A 15,260-nucleotide genomic window follows, 5' to 3' on the forward strand; every position below is an offset into this window, starting at 1 on the left:
TTCAAACTGCTTTATTTGACCCACAAAACACTTGAGACTTGTTACAACGAACACCAGCTGTTCACCTCCATTTCACTATTTATCCTGATGGAAAATCCAGTTTAAGGTGGTGATTGATATCTAGCTGGTCCAAGCTGGTCACCACAAACCAGCCTGGTCACCTAAAGCTTTTTTGCAGATGAGCTACCAGTTAGAAACCAGCTGTCATGTTCCAAATAACAGCTACTACTATAAACAAGATTTTCCAGCACTGACCAAGATAGAAGCACTGCTGTTACACAGTTTCCTCTCACTTTAACAGGCTCTGCCACCATCCTCTTGACGTCTCATCAGACTGATGGAGGAGAAGGTTAGGGTGGCTCCTTCTCTCTGCACTAGAAAGCACGGTTTAACTTCTGTGGATTAGCATGTGTGTTCTGGGGCACGACTGAAGTGTGAAGACGAACCGATTGCAATCACAGTGAGTCCAGCAACCCCACACACTGAGGGGAGAAGCCGAGCGCTGGATTGGAGTGCACATCTGAGGTCAAAACAATGATTAAAATGGTTGGCTGATGTCAGTTATGTGTTTGAATCCATGTACCCTACCCTTTCCTTCCATTTTGTCATTTCAATCCTATTTCCCTTTCTGCCCGAGTGGAAAACAGCATAGCAAATACTAGAGTGCTGTTCATTTGTCACACTCAGAGGAGTTTAAAAGTGGACAATGCATTGGCAAGTAGCTGTCAATACATCTAAAGAAACACACAAAACCATCTGTTTGGAAGTTCCAGGGTGATTGGTCAAATTTGCACTGGGAAAGACCACAGGTGGAGTATTATCACTTTCACAATATTACTTTTTTGTGGCAAAGTGGACTGTTAAACCTGGATGAAAAGCTGGCTTAATTAGCATGCTCAAATTATCTGTTAGCACCATTTAACTTTTCATTAGCATTTCTAAACTGTGTTAGCACTATTAACCGGCATGTTTCCTGCTGAACAGGGATGGTAGTCTTAAACTCTTTGTTAGCATCCCCAAACATGCTATGAATAGCATACCGTAGCGCTTTCAAAACATGGCTCTATTTGTTTGAGCCAAAGATCTATTAAACCTGGAGGAAAATGTAAGCTCTTTATACATAGTTGTATATTAGCATGCTCAAATGTCTGTTAGCACCAATTAGCTTGCTGTTAGCGTTCCTATTTTTTATCAATATGTTAGCAAACTGTTTGTTATACTTAAACTTATCCATTAGCATCCCCAAACACGCTATCAATCTCATACTATAGCAACATGCTGAAACACTTTCAAAGCATCTTAGCAACCAAAGAGAATCTGCCTCTGTTCTACTTTCTGCTTTTTTAAACAATTTAGTTAGATGTCATTTTATTGCATAGCTACTTCACCTTTAAAGTTCTGGTCCTAACTGGAAATTAATTTTTTTACATTTTTAAATCAGGAAAGATTTATCCTTGAGTTCATGTCTGTTTGGAATTATGGTGAAACCTCTTAATTTGACCACAGCAGGTCCCTACGGGGCTTCTGGTCTCCATTAGCTAATGAAATCAGTAATACACTTCACACACTCTAATGGAAGCAGAGGCTTTTCCAGCACGATGAGCAACTACCTTGATTATGAGCATATGTGGGAGTCTATTTATGTGCATATGGAAATGTGCATTTGGAGTGTGCTTGCGTTTACATGCGTGTGTGTTACCTGGACAGGCCTGAGGATTGCAGTCCTGATATTCTACTGGAGATCCCCGGCAGGCAGCAGGAACGCTTTTGCCCTCTGCGCTGGTGCAAGTGCGTTTGCGAGTGCGGTAGCCTTTGGCACACTCCTGAGTGCAAGCTGACCACATTTCCCATGATGACCAGCCAGAGCCTGTCAGACGTACACCAGGCGTCTTCAGAAGCTCCTCAACGAGAGCTGTAAAACATTTATTGCATGTTACAAGCTTGCAAATGTTTGTCAGCATTTTTCTTTTGTGCTGAATGTTTTCTTAGCCTACACTCTCAGAAATAAAGACACAAAAGCTGTCACTGGGGCAGTACCTTTTCAAAAGGTACACTTTTGTACCTTTCAGATTCAAATATGTACAATTTAGGTCCTAATATGTACCTTTAAGGTACCAAGACCGACCCTTTAGGTACAAACATGTCACTTTTGAAAAGGCTGTACTGCCACAGCTTTGTACCTTTATTTCTGAGAATGTACTGTCACTGTTATGATGACATATTATCCACCTGACTAATATAATTCTGTAAATTAGTTATATTTGAAGTTATTGTTCTTGGTTTGAATAATCATTTAAGTAATTTTAATTAAAGCGCACTGCAGGAATAATGCATTTTTGTAGGTCAAAACCAGGAGAAGAGTGTTTTAATACATCCGGTTTTATCCTTTTAGATTTTTTGAACGGACTTTGGCTTAAAAGCACTAAAAATAAGGTTTGTGATTAACAAGATATTTTCACATTTATCCTACAAAAAGATACACCTGAAATAAACTCACATGATATTTTTAAAGAATTTACTCTTCTTGAAACAGAACAAGAATAAAATACGTCATCACTGCAGCATTCTCTGAGTGTGTTATTTTAAGGAGTGGCCTTTTCCTGCGCAATTCAAGGTTACTAAAAAAAAACTTTGAACGTCATGCTATGTTTTACAGTATCTCTGACAAAAAAACATTCTGCTCACAGCAACCTGCACAAGGTGAATTCAGACACTCCTTGCCTCTAATGCATTCCATGTGCACCTCAAGTGGTTGACCTCTCCTGGGTTCAGACAGCAAGATACAGTTAATCAATGTGGCGCTCGACATGCGCAAAGTGGACAAGAGCTGAACTGTGACCCTGAACTGTCATCGAGCCAGCGGTATCGGCTAACTGAGTCAGATCTGTTCATTTAGGTGTGGGTGGACATTAGAAAAAGGATCTATACACTCACAGTCTGTTTCGCAGGTTACCGTCCCGTCATTGGGGCAGAAGCGTGTCTCCACCTTGCGCTTGCCTAGTTGAAGCTCATGAGGGTCAGCCAGTTGAGCCCGGCAGATGTAGCGTACTCTTTGCTCCTGCCGTGCCCCTCCCTGGGTTATGTTCACCGGGACCCAAGGGGTCCATGGGGTGTTTCGACGCACCTCCGGACAGGACTCCAGATTACATGCCTGGTACTCCTGCAATGAGGACGAATGACAAAGAGATGACATCATTCATCTGATCATTCCTCACGCACAAGCGACATTACTTCACCTCTTAAGATGCATGTGAAGCTCATTCTTGTGCCATCACTGTGAACAGTTAATAAAATGTAATGGCTCCGTGCTAGACACCCAAGGGAGTATTACAGTTCTTTGCAAGGAACGTTAATTTGAGTCCTAATTAAGTCGATTAAATTTGAATTAATTGCAGCTCTTAAGAGAGTTGGAGAGCAAAGAAATCTGTCCGATTTAAATGCAAGCGCAAAAGAGCATTTTAGAAAATTTTATGCCGTTTTGATTTGTCTTGATCTTTTTGTTTAGAAAGAGGAATTACTGCACTTAAACGCACAAACTGTGATTGGTTGATAACATCAAATAAATCATAAAATCATTTATTGTATTTAACCTTCCTGCGGTTCAGTTTACTGTCCTTTTAAACCTTTAATTAGTCTGTTTACTCTTTAGACCCAAAATGTATTTTTGTCTTGTGTGAATTCATGACAGTTTTTATATGGCTACCCTAGCAAAACACACATACTAAAATGTATTTGAAATATATTTATTTAAAGCTAAGTATGCATTTACATATTTATGTACTTATGTACTGCACATTTAGTATACTAAACTGGTATACTTATAGCCTGCTAAATTTAAACTAATTTTGTACTCATACTTTTGTAAAGATATACTGAGCTAAAGTGTCTTGCATTTAAAAATAATATTATTCACACAGTCCTCATCAATAGAGACATTAAAGCACAGTTTAGGCTTAATATTAAGAAAAATGCAATGTGTGCAAGTAGTACTCCAAATAAAGTTTAATTATCATTTTTATATCAGCAGGTCTTGAGCTCTATATCAGTTAATATGTTAATAGAACTGAACAGAACTTGGCTTGAAATAAATAAAATATATTTCTTTTGAATACAACGGATAACATCATAATTTAAAAAAAAAAGTATTTATGCAAATAGAAACAGAGAAACCGAGGCAAGTATTCACACATTTACTCCGATGAATATTTCTCTGAGTAGGTTTATTTTAAGTCTATCTCTTCATAGGCATGTTTTATTTCTTTTTCATTTTGAAGGTGATGAATGTAAATAACTACAAGGCCATTGGCAGTCCGTGTGGAAGATCAGCTTAATGTAAGTGACAGTCTCAGAACTGCATAAATCTTCAAAATGAAACAGTGTGCAATGTATTAGATTTGTCTAGTCCACTCAGTCTCTCCTGAATCTCAAATGAGCTCCGCTTTTACAGTACATCACACATATCTTTCTGGGAGGAGAGCTGCTTGGTTATCACAGTCGAGCAGGAGGCTTCAAGGCTAAAGCGTGTGTGTAAGTGTGTGTGTACTTCAGGTGTATGTACCAGCGCACATCCTGGACAGCTATTTCCATTCTCACAGTTCCTGGAGCGAGAGTGCACCCCTCCTCCACACTCTGAGCTGCACTTGGACCAGGGCGACCATGATGACCAGAAGATGGGCTGAGGGCATGACACCTTCTCATTGCAGAATCTGGTGAGCATAAAAAATGTGTTTGACTCGTATCATGAGTTTAAGTCAGGCCTGCTCCGAGTTGATAAAACTCAAGAGAAATGTTTAAAGGGGTCATATTATAAGTAAAATTGCCACGGGTTTGGCAACATTGCATATGGTTATGAGATACTTGTAAACCTGGCATTTGATGTTACTGACGTCCAACCTACACTACAGGCATCACATTTGACAGCTTCAGCAGAGGGGAAGATTATCGGATTAAAATGCACTTATAGAGTTTTGGATTCATATTAATTTTTATATTTTATATTTTATTTTAATTAAATAATTTTGTTGTGTTTTGTAATGTTTTTTACACCCACAGACGCATGTTTACCTAGCTATCTAAATGGGGACTTTCCAAAGGCATAATACTTTTTAGTGTTAATGTATGTGCTTTTGCCCTGCACCAACCCTACACCTACACCTACCCTTACAAAAACTTTCTGCATTTTTACTTTTTTTAAAAAAGTTTATATGCTTAGTTTATATTTAAACCTGTTTTTTAAATGAGGACATCCCCAAAGGGAGGTTTTTGGAGATTTTGTCAGGTATACCTCCCTTTTGGGTACACATTTGTCCCCAAAATATGGTTAAGTTAGGTAGGTACACACACACACACATACACACACACACACACACACACACACACACACACACACACACACACAGGTATGTCTGGTCAGCTATCATTATGGGGACTCTCCATAGGTTTTTATACTATATAACCATATATTCTATTGCCCTACATCAACCCTTCACATAACTGGAGCCCTTACAGGAAACTTTATGCATTTTTACATTTTAAAAAAATGAAATTCTGTATGACCTATTAGCTTCTTTGTCTGTCGGGACCTCAATTTAGGTCCCCATCGTGACATGAGTCCCCGTGAGTCTGTGTGTATTCTGGTTTAAGCCCCCACCAGATTAGAAAAACAGGTGCACACACACAGTTTTGTTTCAGCTCGTGTCACTATGAATTTCTTTTTATTTAAAGCAACTGAGAAAATAATGTCAGACGAAACAATGTCAAAGGCACACGAGCAGATTTAATTATGAGGATCACTGAATAAAAATCCTAATATTTAAGTATTAAAGCCTATTTTTGGTGCAGCAACATTACAAGAGGACCCCAAGGGTTCATTTAAAAAATCATGTACGATTAGACAATTTATCATACATCATAACGACTAAGAAAGATTAATCTTGTTTGAAAATAAATCAAATCTAATTTGAGGCTCCTTAATTACATTACCTAATCTTTATTAAATAACTGATGGATATCTAACTATAATTATGATATTTTTCAGGTTTTCTACATTTAGATGTGCAAGAATAAAAACCTGTCTTTTTTTTTACCTCTGTTCTCTGCTTTGTCCCACACACACTCTGCCGCCATGCCTGGGAGAAGGATTGTTACAGGATCGCTGGCGGACTTCAAACCCAATCTCACAACTTGTACTGCACTGGCCCCAGGATGACCAGGGTGTCCAACCTCCATTCCTGCAGAAAAAAGGAAAGAAAGTAAAAACAGTAAGCCTCAGTGAACCTTGGCAAGAAGTGATGGGTACAAGCCCATTTTCTGCAGCATTGGATAAGGCTAATGTGACGTGATGGAAGAGAAAGAGGACAGGTTCGGTAAGGAATTTTGATCGGGAAACATTCTCAATTTGCTAAAGTGCTTGGTTCCTGCAGCGCATCTCGTGTGATGAGAGAACTGCCACTTCTGGTAAAAACACAATTCAGTAGCAGCACCTAAGATGCAGGATGGCAGCAAACAACAAAAAAAAAAAAACTGATCGTGAAAACAATTTAAATTCTTTGGCTGAACTATTCCTTTAAGGAAAATCTTTTCACTTGCCTTGAGCAGTTGGACACCTCAATGGTAGGACCCTCGCAGTTTTTACCTCCGCAGCGAGGGGGCGGACTATCGCAAGCCCGTGATCGACAAAGACAAGTACTAATGCCTTCGCCATCATCATGGCTACAGGGTTGCCATGGAGCCCAGGGCCGTATACACCATCTGCGTTTGGTTCCTCAGCTGGAATAAATGAGAAAAAACGAGTGAATTTGAAGGTTGGGTGCGTGCAGAATCTCAGTCCTAAAAAATAATGACCACAAAGCAGCTGCCTCAAGTGATGTTATCAATCATGCGGCATAGCACCTTTCACGCAACACAGATTTCAAAGCTGCAGAGGGAGACTGACTGAGCGCTATGGAGACGGCGGACATGTGTCAAAACATCAGTCATGCATGAGGCAGTGAGTGAGGTGGACTCTTTAAACAGCTGGTTCTTACCGGACAGGCAGTGATGTTCTGGAACCACTGGCTCATGTTAGAGCTGTCCTCGATGGTGGTGCAACGCCGCTGCTTTCGGTCCCAACCACAGTACGGGTCTCTTGCATCTAAACACATCCTAAAATAGAAATAAATACAAAGGAAGAGAGAAAAAGAAATACACAAGGGCTTAGTGCATGAATAGTATTGATAGATTGTAGTCAGTAGTCAGTATTAAATTCGAACCGACCTTATTATTTATAAATGTATGTTCTTATTATGTGATTAATTCCAAAGACATAAAATAATTTTTGCGATTTTAAATCATACTCTTTTTTTTAACCATTTAATACTTTTATCCTGAAAGGGTGTATTCAATCAAAAGTGACAGTATAGATGATTATAAAATTTTAAAAGATTTCAGTTTCAAATGTTTTTAACAGTCTATTTATCAAATAGACTGATGAAAATGCATCATGGTTTTCACAAAAATGATTAAGCAGCACGACTGTTTTCAAAATGGGTAATAAGAAGATATATTTCTTGATCACCAAATCAGCATATTATGAAGGATCATGTAAAACCTGATATAAAACTAAATCATTAACTATCACATTTAATTAAATATATGAATATTGAATTTATACATAATTAAATGTATACAGTACAAACAGTATGAATCAAACGTTCCTGCTGATATCACTTGAACATGAAAGCTGTTGGATAATATCAAAATAGCTGTGCATTGTTTTAGCAAAACTGAATTTGGGCAACACCCACTTTTCACGATCCAATAAATTCTCTGGAAAATAACCGGATAAAATCAAATTGAACATCCTGCTGCATTCATAAAAAGGAAAGACAAATGGGTTGCAAACGGCAATTCACGTTGACTTTTTAAGCTATAGAGACATCCAACATCTGCTTCTCTTGCCCAACATCGTAGATTAAAAGCTTGCACATTAACTGACAGCAGCCCTAGGCGCTACAGTTCCCTGATACAAATCTAAACCACGCCTGGGAGAATTTCCCATCCTTTCTACAAAACCCTTGCTACGCAACACCTCGAAATTGATTAAATATTTGTAAGCTGGTAAAAAAAAAGAGGCCTAATGAGGTGTAATTAAATCTAAACCCCACTAATGAAGTTAAGCCATGAGTGCCGTTTCAAGGGCTCAGGAATTTGGGGCGGTGTGTTAGTAAAGCACCAGCAGCCTCACAACCTTCCCTTTAGCTTGAAAGGCTTGTTTTTGGCACAAGTGTATCAGTTTGTTTGCGCTGGCCCTCTGGCGTTCCAGCCTCAAGGTTGAGGAAACACACAGAGTGTTGATACAGTGCAGAGTGCCAAACTGAATCCTGCCGAGAAGGAGCTCGAACTGGGTTGAGTGCTAAACCGCTCCAACGCTTCAGCTCTGTCAGGAACATCAAGGCAAAAGGAAAATAGCATAGCATCCTTCAACAATTGAATTTATATAGATTCTGGACGACACTCTTGTTAAATGTTCTGTCACCAGAGTGTTGTTTAAAATCTTCATACGATTTCTCTTTTTTAGTGGAACTAGGGTTGTCATAATACCAAAAAAAAATCATTAAGCAGATACCAATGAAATTTCCTATCTGGTCTCATGGCATAAACTTACAATTGGTGCAGAAAGACGCAAAATATGTACCTATAAGTACATAAGTACATTACTAGAGGCAGTAAAACTCTGACACCTTTTATTCCTTTTCACACAAATTTCGATTGATAGAGTTTCGATTAATACATTTTCACACAATTACTTAAGGAATATCCTATTATGACTTAACAATATTAATATGCTGGGATATTTGAAAACTGATGCTTTTGAAGGTTAGCATAACACATATCCTTCATATCTGTGGGTTGTCATAGATGGTAGGTTTGTTCAGTGGCTCATGAGGTACAGGCATGTACTTGAGAGACGAGGAGCTCTGGTTCGAATCCTGAGTAACTATGATTCGACAAAACAGTCTAAACCTGTGTGAAAGGAAGCTAAAATGACACTGTGGCATCAACGAATGCATTTTATGTCAGTTTTGCGTTTGTTAAGGGTTGGATTTGGTGTAGGGCATATTTCCAACATGATAGATCATTAACCAGATATTCCAATTCTGAACTGCCACAATACGTGACTATATCAACATAATAAAAATGTGCCAAAGTTCCTGTGCAAGTTCTAACCTGTGTTTTATCGCCATTCAGTGGACATTTTCTTTGAAATATGGTGTTGCAATGAAAAGTCCACAGAGGTACACATTTTTATGAGACCGGGTTTAACTTTTCTATAACTTTGCTTACGTTATGAGTGAATCAATGAATCATTATTCATCTGATTTGTTTGAAAACTACTGTGAAACTACAAAGTGATTGTCTTTATGAAGTCGTTAAATGATTACTGCAATCAAAAAATTATTTCTTTATTTATAGTAAATACATTGTTGAGACCTGTGGCTCCAAACATACCCTTAGTCCAGGAGTATGATTCTCGCTTGGGGACAAGAACTCCCCCGTTCAAATCCTGGACGAGCCCCCATTTTGTTACAACCTGTGGCTCCAAAAAGCCCCAACAAAGGAAGGGACACATGCGGATATTTAAAGCAACTAAAGAATTTCTGTTGAGTTAACAATTGTTTACTAAAGTAAACGAGCATTTTCAATTAATTATCTATAGGAGCTGTGTGCCAGGCCCATGTGGGGGATTGTGGCATTGGCTGCAGAGCGGAACAAGCAGTAAGAGCATCAGAACATTTAGAAATACTCAAATTTATGCAAAACTGCTTAAGTTGTCTGGATTGAGTCCTGAGATTTTTTTTAGAAGCGAGTGCATTCAGTGTGAATTCTGCATCCTGTCAATATGAGTATACAAATATGCGTCAATTGCATCAGATTTGAGGTGCGTGAAACAGGCCTTGTCATTAGTTTTTTGAATATAACAGCAGCTATAACGAAATTAGCTGAAGTTATACAGTGCACAATTGAAGACATAAATGACTTTGGCCAATTAAAAGAATGCAAGGATGGAGAGAATAACGATATCTTCCTTGTGCACATCTAAGGCCCAATTACCCCCCATTACAGAGGGCAGCAACACAAGCCCTCAGGGCGCTGACCTGCGAGAACTACCCATTTAAACAAAAACTTTTGCAGTGATTTCATTAATTACATTGGAAAGATCCACTCCTGCGAACCAAAGTGAAAGCCAGCCGTCCATGTAATCTCTTAAGACTATGAAAATGTGCCGGCGTGGAAGGAATGCTGATTTGACATTCCGCTTGGCATACAGCAGTAGCCTGTTTTACTGATGAGCTCAAGAGACATGAACACGGCCCTGGGGCACTGCCAGGACTCGGCTGCTCTCAGGACTGTGCCAGCTGACCTAGTGAGGAAAAAAAACTCAATTAATGGCCTCCTGAAGGTGTTTTTTTCTCCGAGTTCTGCAACTTACACTCCGTAAAGAGAGATTTTCACAGGCTGACCACCGTCTCCGAAAGAAAAGAACAAGCACAGCAGAAAATCTGCCGTCTAGCCTTGCAACCAGTCACACAGCTCACCTTTTTAAAAATAGACAGCCGGAAAAAATAAGTTTGTGCACTTGAGGGCCAATTCAAAAAATTGCACCTTAATTCAAGGTTTCTGTGCATGGAAGAAGTGCTAAAACAAAAGCAACATGAACTGATATGAATCACACTGCTGTATAATTTAACATGGTTTCCTTACAGGACGCCACTTCAGCAGCAAAGCCAGAAGACATTGCTTGTAAAATTTTAAATAGTGCAAAAAATAAAGTAACACATAAAACAACATGGCAAGACAGTGGACAGAAGACGATCAATCTTTCTTTCTCCTTGTTGGTTTAATAGACGTTTTAAAGTCATTGGGAGGGCTGTAAAAAATACTGTCTATTTTATAGGCCTTTAAAAAAGATGAACAAAGGCAAATAGTTATTGCCATCCTTTTAATAGCAATTCATGACCTTTTTGTTGTAAACAAGGGCCAAGGTTTTACTTTTTATGGGTGCACTGTGTTACAGAATCAATAAAACCAGCTTCATAATTTTCTAGCCAACCAAGTTTTAGTGACACATTTTTGTATATAAAAAAATTATTAATTAAACAAAAAGAAAAATCAATTAAAAAGTCTTATATTCTCTGCATGTTAGATACAGTACTCTTAATGTATTTGAGTGAAATATTACAGAAAAAGTCTCTCAAAAAAAAAAAAAAAAAAAAAAAATTTTGTCCATATGATCCTCTTTAATATTTAGTTTTTTTTGAAAACCATTAGAGCCAAACAGGTCCCATAAATTTCAGCTTGAGAGATTTCCAAACACACCAATCGCTGACAGCTTAGTGCAGACCGAGATAAGATGGTCAGATGCTTTAATGGCTTCATCTCAGGAGAAGAAGAAAAGATGCTATTTGTCAGAAGTTCAGGACAGCGGGGTTTGAGACATATTGCCTGTCTTAATCAAGAATGGGAGAAAGCGCATGAGAAAAATGGCTTCAATTTTGGGACTCTGCCAGTGGAGAGTCAGTTAAAAGCCAGTGGTAATAAATGCTCTCACCTTCTGATTACTTTCTTTCCCTGCCTTTCCTCTCTCTGCAGCTCCTCCAGTTGCTCAATTGCTGGGCAGCGTGCTCAAACAAGCTGCAAGCTCTCAAACCTGGTGTTTTTTAGCACCCTGTTGACAAGCTGGCGGCAACAGGAGCTGTAAATTGTTTGGGTCAGACGGGGCCTCTGAAATGAGAATTTCTTACCACAGGCTGGCTGTAAGGCTTAGCCACAGGTAAAGGACAAAGTGCTTTCAGGAAATATATTTATCACCACATGACCAGGAATTTGATGATGTCCCCATAGCAAGGCAAAGTAAATTTGTACTGTTTAAATTACAGTAATTATGAGTTTTTGACTGGGAAAAAAACATTCAAAGTTGAAGTTACAACTTCCTCAGTTGCACACACACACACACACACACACACACACACACACACACACACATATATATATATATATATATATATATATATATATATATATATATATATATATATATATATATATATATATATGCAGCATATAAAGGTGAATTAATGTAGTGATTAAATATTTAGCTGTCATCAACATAAACCACATATGGAACCTTTTTGGCTATGAGGGTTGCCGTGGAAACAAATCATTTGAGGATGTGCTCAGAGTAGAATCTCAGGTTGTCAGCTTGTAATTACACTAATTTTAACACAATGTGAATGCAGCATTACTGCAGAGACAATTATGCTTGTGCAACCTAAGGTTAAGCACACAATATTGATGGATCATAAGTACCTCCCTCAAAGATCAAACCAATCATTTTCCTTAAATCGTGAGATCTAAATCTGTTGTTAGATTATTTTCACAGTGATACCTTGACTTGGGAGTAATTAAATATTGCAGTTTATTATTGCTGTCTATATTCAAAAGTTTGGGGTCGGTGCGTTTTTTAAAATATATATATATTATAAACATTACTACACTCTTTAGTGTCACATGATCCTATGATTTTGAAGATGACACTTCAAAATAAGTTTCATTAGTTAACATTTGTAAACATTAACTAAAAATTAACAATATATTTCTACAGCATCGTAGTTAATGTTAATTTCAGCATTCAAAAATGCATTATTAGAATCACAAGATATGTTTGTTAACATGCGTTAATGCACTGTGAACCAACATAACTAAACAATGAACAACTGTATTTTCATTAACTACATTAATGACACCTTACTGTAAAGTGTTACCATTATATTCTTTAATAAATAGCAAGCTTGCAAGAGCAGTATTTATTTGAAAGATATTGTTTTCAATGTAAATGTCTTTAATATCACTTTTTATCAATTTTATGTGGCTAAACCTAATTTACACTTTTTATTAGTAGTGTAAATGAAAACTATTCTTAAATTAATAACATTCTTATTCATTTATTGAAAAACATGCCTTCATTATTTTAACTAGATATTTTTACAATTTAAATGTCTTGACTACAACAGGTATTTAGAAATGACCTGATGATAAAAAATGACCCTTTTAAGTAATTTCAGAGCATACACAAAAATATTTTAAATACACATTTAATATTTTCAAAAGGCGTATAAATTGTAAAATGAACAAAACATTCAGGTCCTGCTTTACACCCCTTCATCCGAAAAGGTCTAAAAACGGCAACATGGAGTGACTGCTACAGCAAAAATCCCCATAAATGGATACTATCATCCGAAATGACATCCTAAATAGTGACCAAGCATCTCTGTAGACATGGGAACATGGGTTTGCCACATCAGAAGAAGTAGGAAAGGGAAAGCTGTAAAAACATATTTGCAGTTTTCTAAATAAAGCTTGTGGTTTGGGTTGTTTGCAGTATATTCTAGATGTTTATGACTCCAACCCACATTTCTAACAGTGCTCTGAGACTTCATCATCTCATCATCTACACATCATCACAACCTCAAAACTGTCAGCACTAACTGTGCTGCTGTTTTTTAATTAGGCTAACACTTCATCACTAACTGACCTAAGCCAGGGTATGATTAATATACTTAGATTTTTTTGTTCTTTGTTCATTGGAAAGCATGTGGAAGACTGTATGTTGTTGGCCGAAGCAGAGACAAGTGAACACAAAGACGGTCTAATTATTCAGTACTTCCCAATTAGTCAAGCCGTTTAGAAGATATGCTTTATGTACTATAAGATATTTACTATAAGGTTCATCGCCACATACGTGTAAATGGTGAACGTCAGAAGTAACTTTATAGTGCACACCACCAATACTGGTAGTTTCGCTAAGAGACCAGCACATCAGCTTCCACATTTCTTTCGTCCTTGATTAGGAGTCAAAGTCTTTAAGATTATCGATCTGGCCCAGCCGGTTGGTCCCTTTAGATCCCATCAAGCAATCAGCTGGCTGATCAGAGTAAATTAGTTTTGCAAATCAGAGGTGAGAGGCTAAGGCCCATGAACATGAGCAGAAAAGAGAGTTTCGAGGGATCAAACTTAATTATCGCACTGCTTTCAAGCCAAAGCTACCAACAATGTAGATTAAGTCATTAATAAACACTTCTCCAAAGGCAAGACCGGCGAGACTTCAGGAGCGCTCTCTTTGTTTCTTTTCATCTGTAAAGGAAAATAGCGGCACAAGGGCAGCAACTGTGAACAGAAGCAGAATGATTTTAAAGTAATTATACGCCGAGCCATTACGTTTTGAAAGCACGCTATTCTTTTTTTTTGCCCATTTTGTTTGAATTGATTTGGTTTGTTTCCTTGCAACAAGGGCAACACAGAATTTGTCTCTCACATCATTGATGCAATCTTACATGCCTTATTTGCATTTAACCTACAGAAACTTTCTTTCGATTGCCTTGGTCCAAAAAACTATTTGCTAAACAAAAACTGATATGGGGTGTCGATATAAGCCTTATAAAAAAAGTTGTTTTGTTTTTTATCAGATTTAACTAAATGTCATCAGATTTACATTTAGAGTATAAGGTATTATTAAATATAAATTGTTGCTACTACTTGACAGCTCTAGGCTCTGAAAAAGCTAAAAAAAAACTAAAGCTCGTTTTTGTTGTAAACAAAATGTTTATATATATATAGTATGTTAATATAAATACTCACATGCATGTATATATAAAAAAATGATATATATAAAAAAATGTAAATAAATGTACATTTTCATAATATATGCTGTATGTGTATGTATTTATATATCCATAACAAATATACAAGTACACATATGTATATATGTATATATTATGTAAACAAAAAACATTTATTTTGGATGCGATTGATTGTTTGACAGCACTAATATTTATCATATTTAAAAAAGTATTTTAATCATTCTGGTCACACTGAGATTTTCATTTAATTTACTATTTTTTTTTTTTTTAAAAGTAATCTAATTTAGTTGTCTAACTATTTTAAAACTGTAACTATAGCAAATATTGCCCAGCCCAAAAATTCAGTATTAAAACATTATAAAAACAGCAGTATTGGCTTTGTAAAGATACGTTGGCGCAATGTGTTTTGTGGAAAGTGCTCAACAAATACATATGACTTGACTTGACATTGAACACTCCATAATATAATTGATATAGTCTCTAGAAGCCGCTATCCTCCATAACATGATTATTCGTTTCAGTCAAAGCTCAAGGAGAAAAGTTGACTGGTGCAGCAGGATATGAATAAAAACCTCTTGACCG

The 15,260-nt window shown here is 37.3% G+C and overlaps 1 pseudogene; it reads right to left on the reverse strand.

Annotated features, from left to right (window-relative positions):
* The window catches only part of LOC122351405, a 69,256-nt pseudogene that overhangs the window by 13,439 nt on the left and 40,557 nt on the right, over nt 1-15,260 (reverse strand).

This window comes from Puntigrus tetrazona, chromosome 9 (genome assembly GCF_018831695.1).
Source record: "Puntigrus tetrazona isolate hp1 chromosome 9, ASM1883169v1, whole genome shotgun sequence".
Lineage (NCBI taxonomy): Eukaryota > Metazoa > Chordata > Actinopteri > Cypriniformes > Cyprinidae > Puntigrus > Puntigrus tetrazona.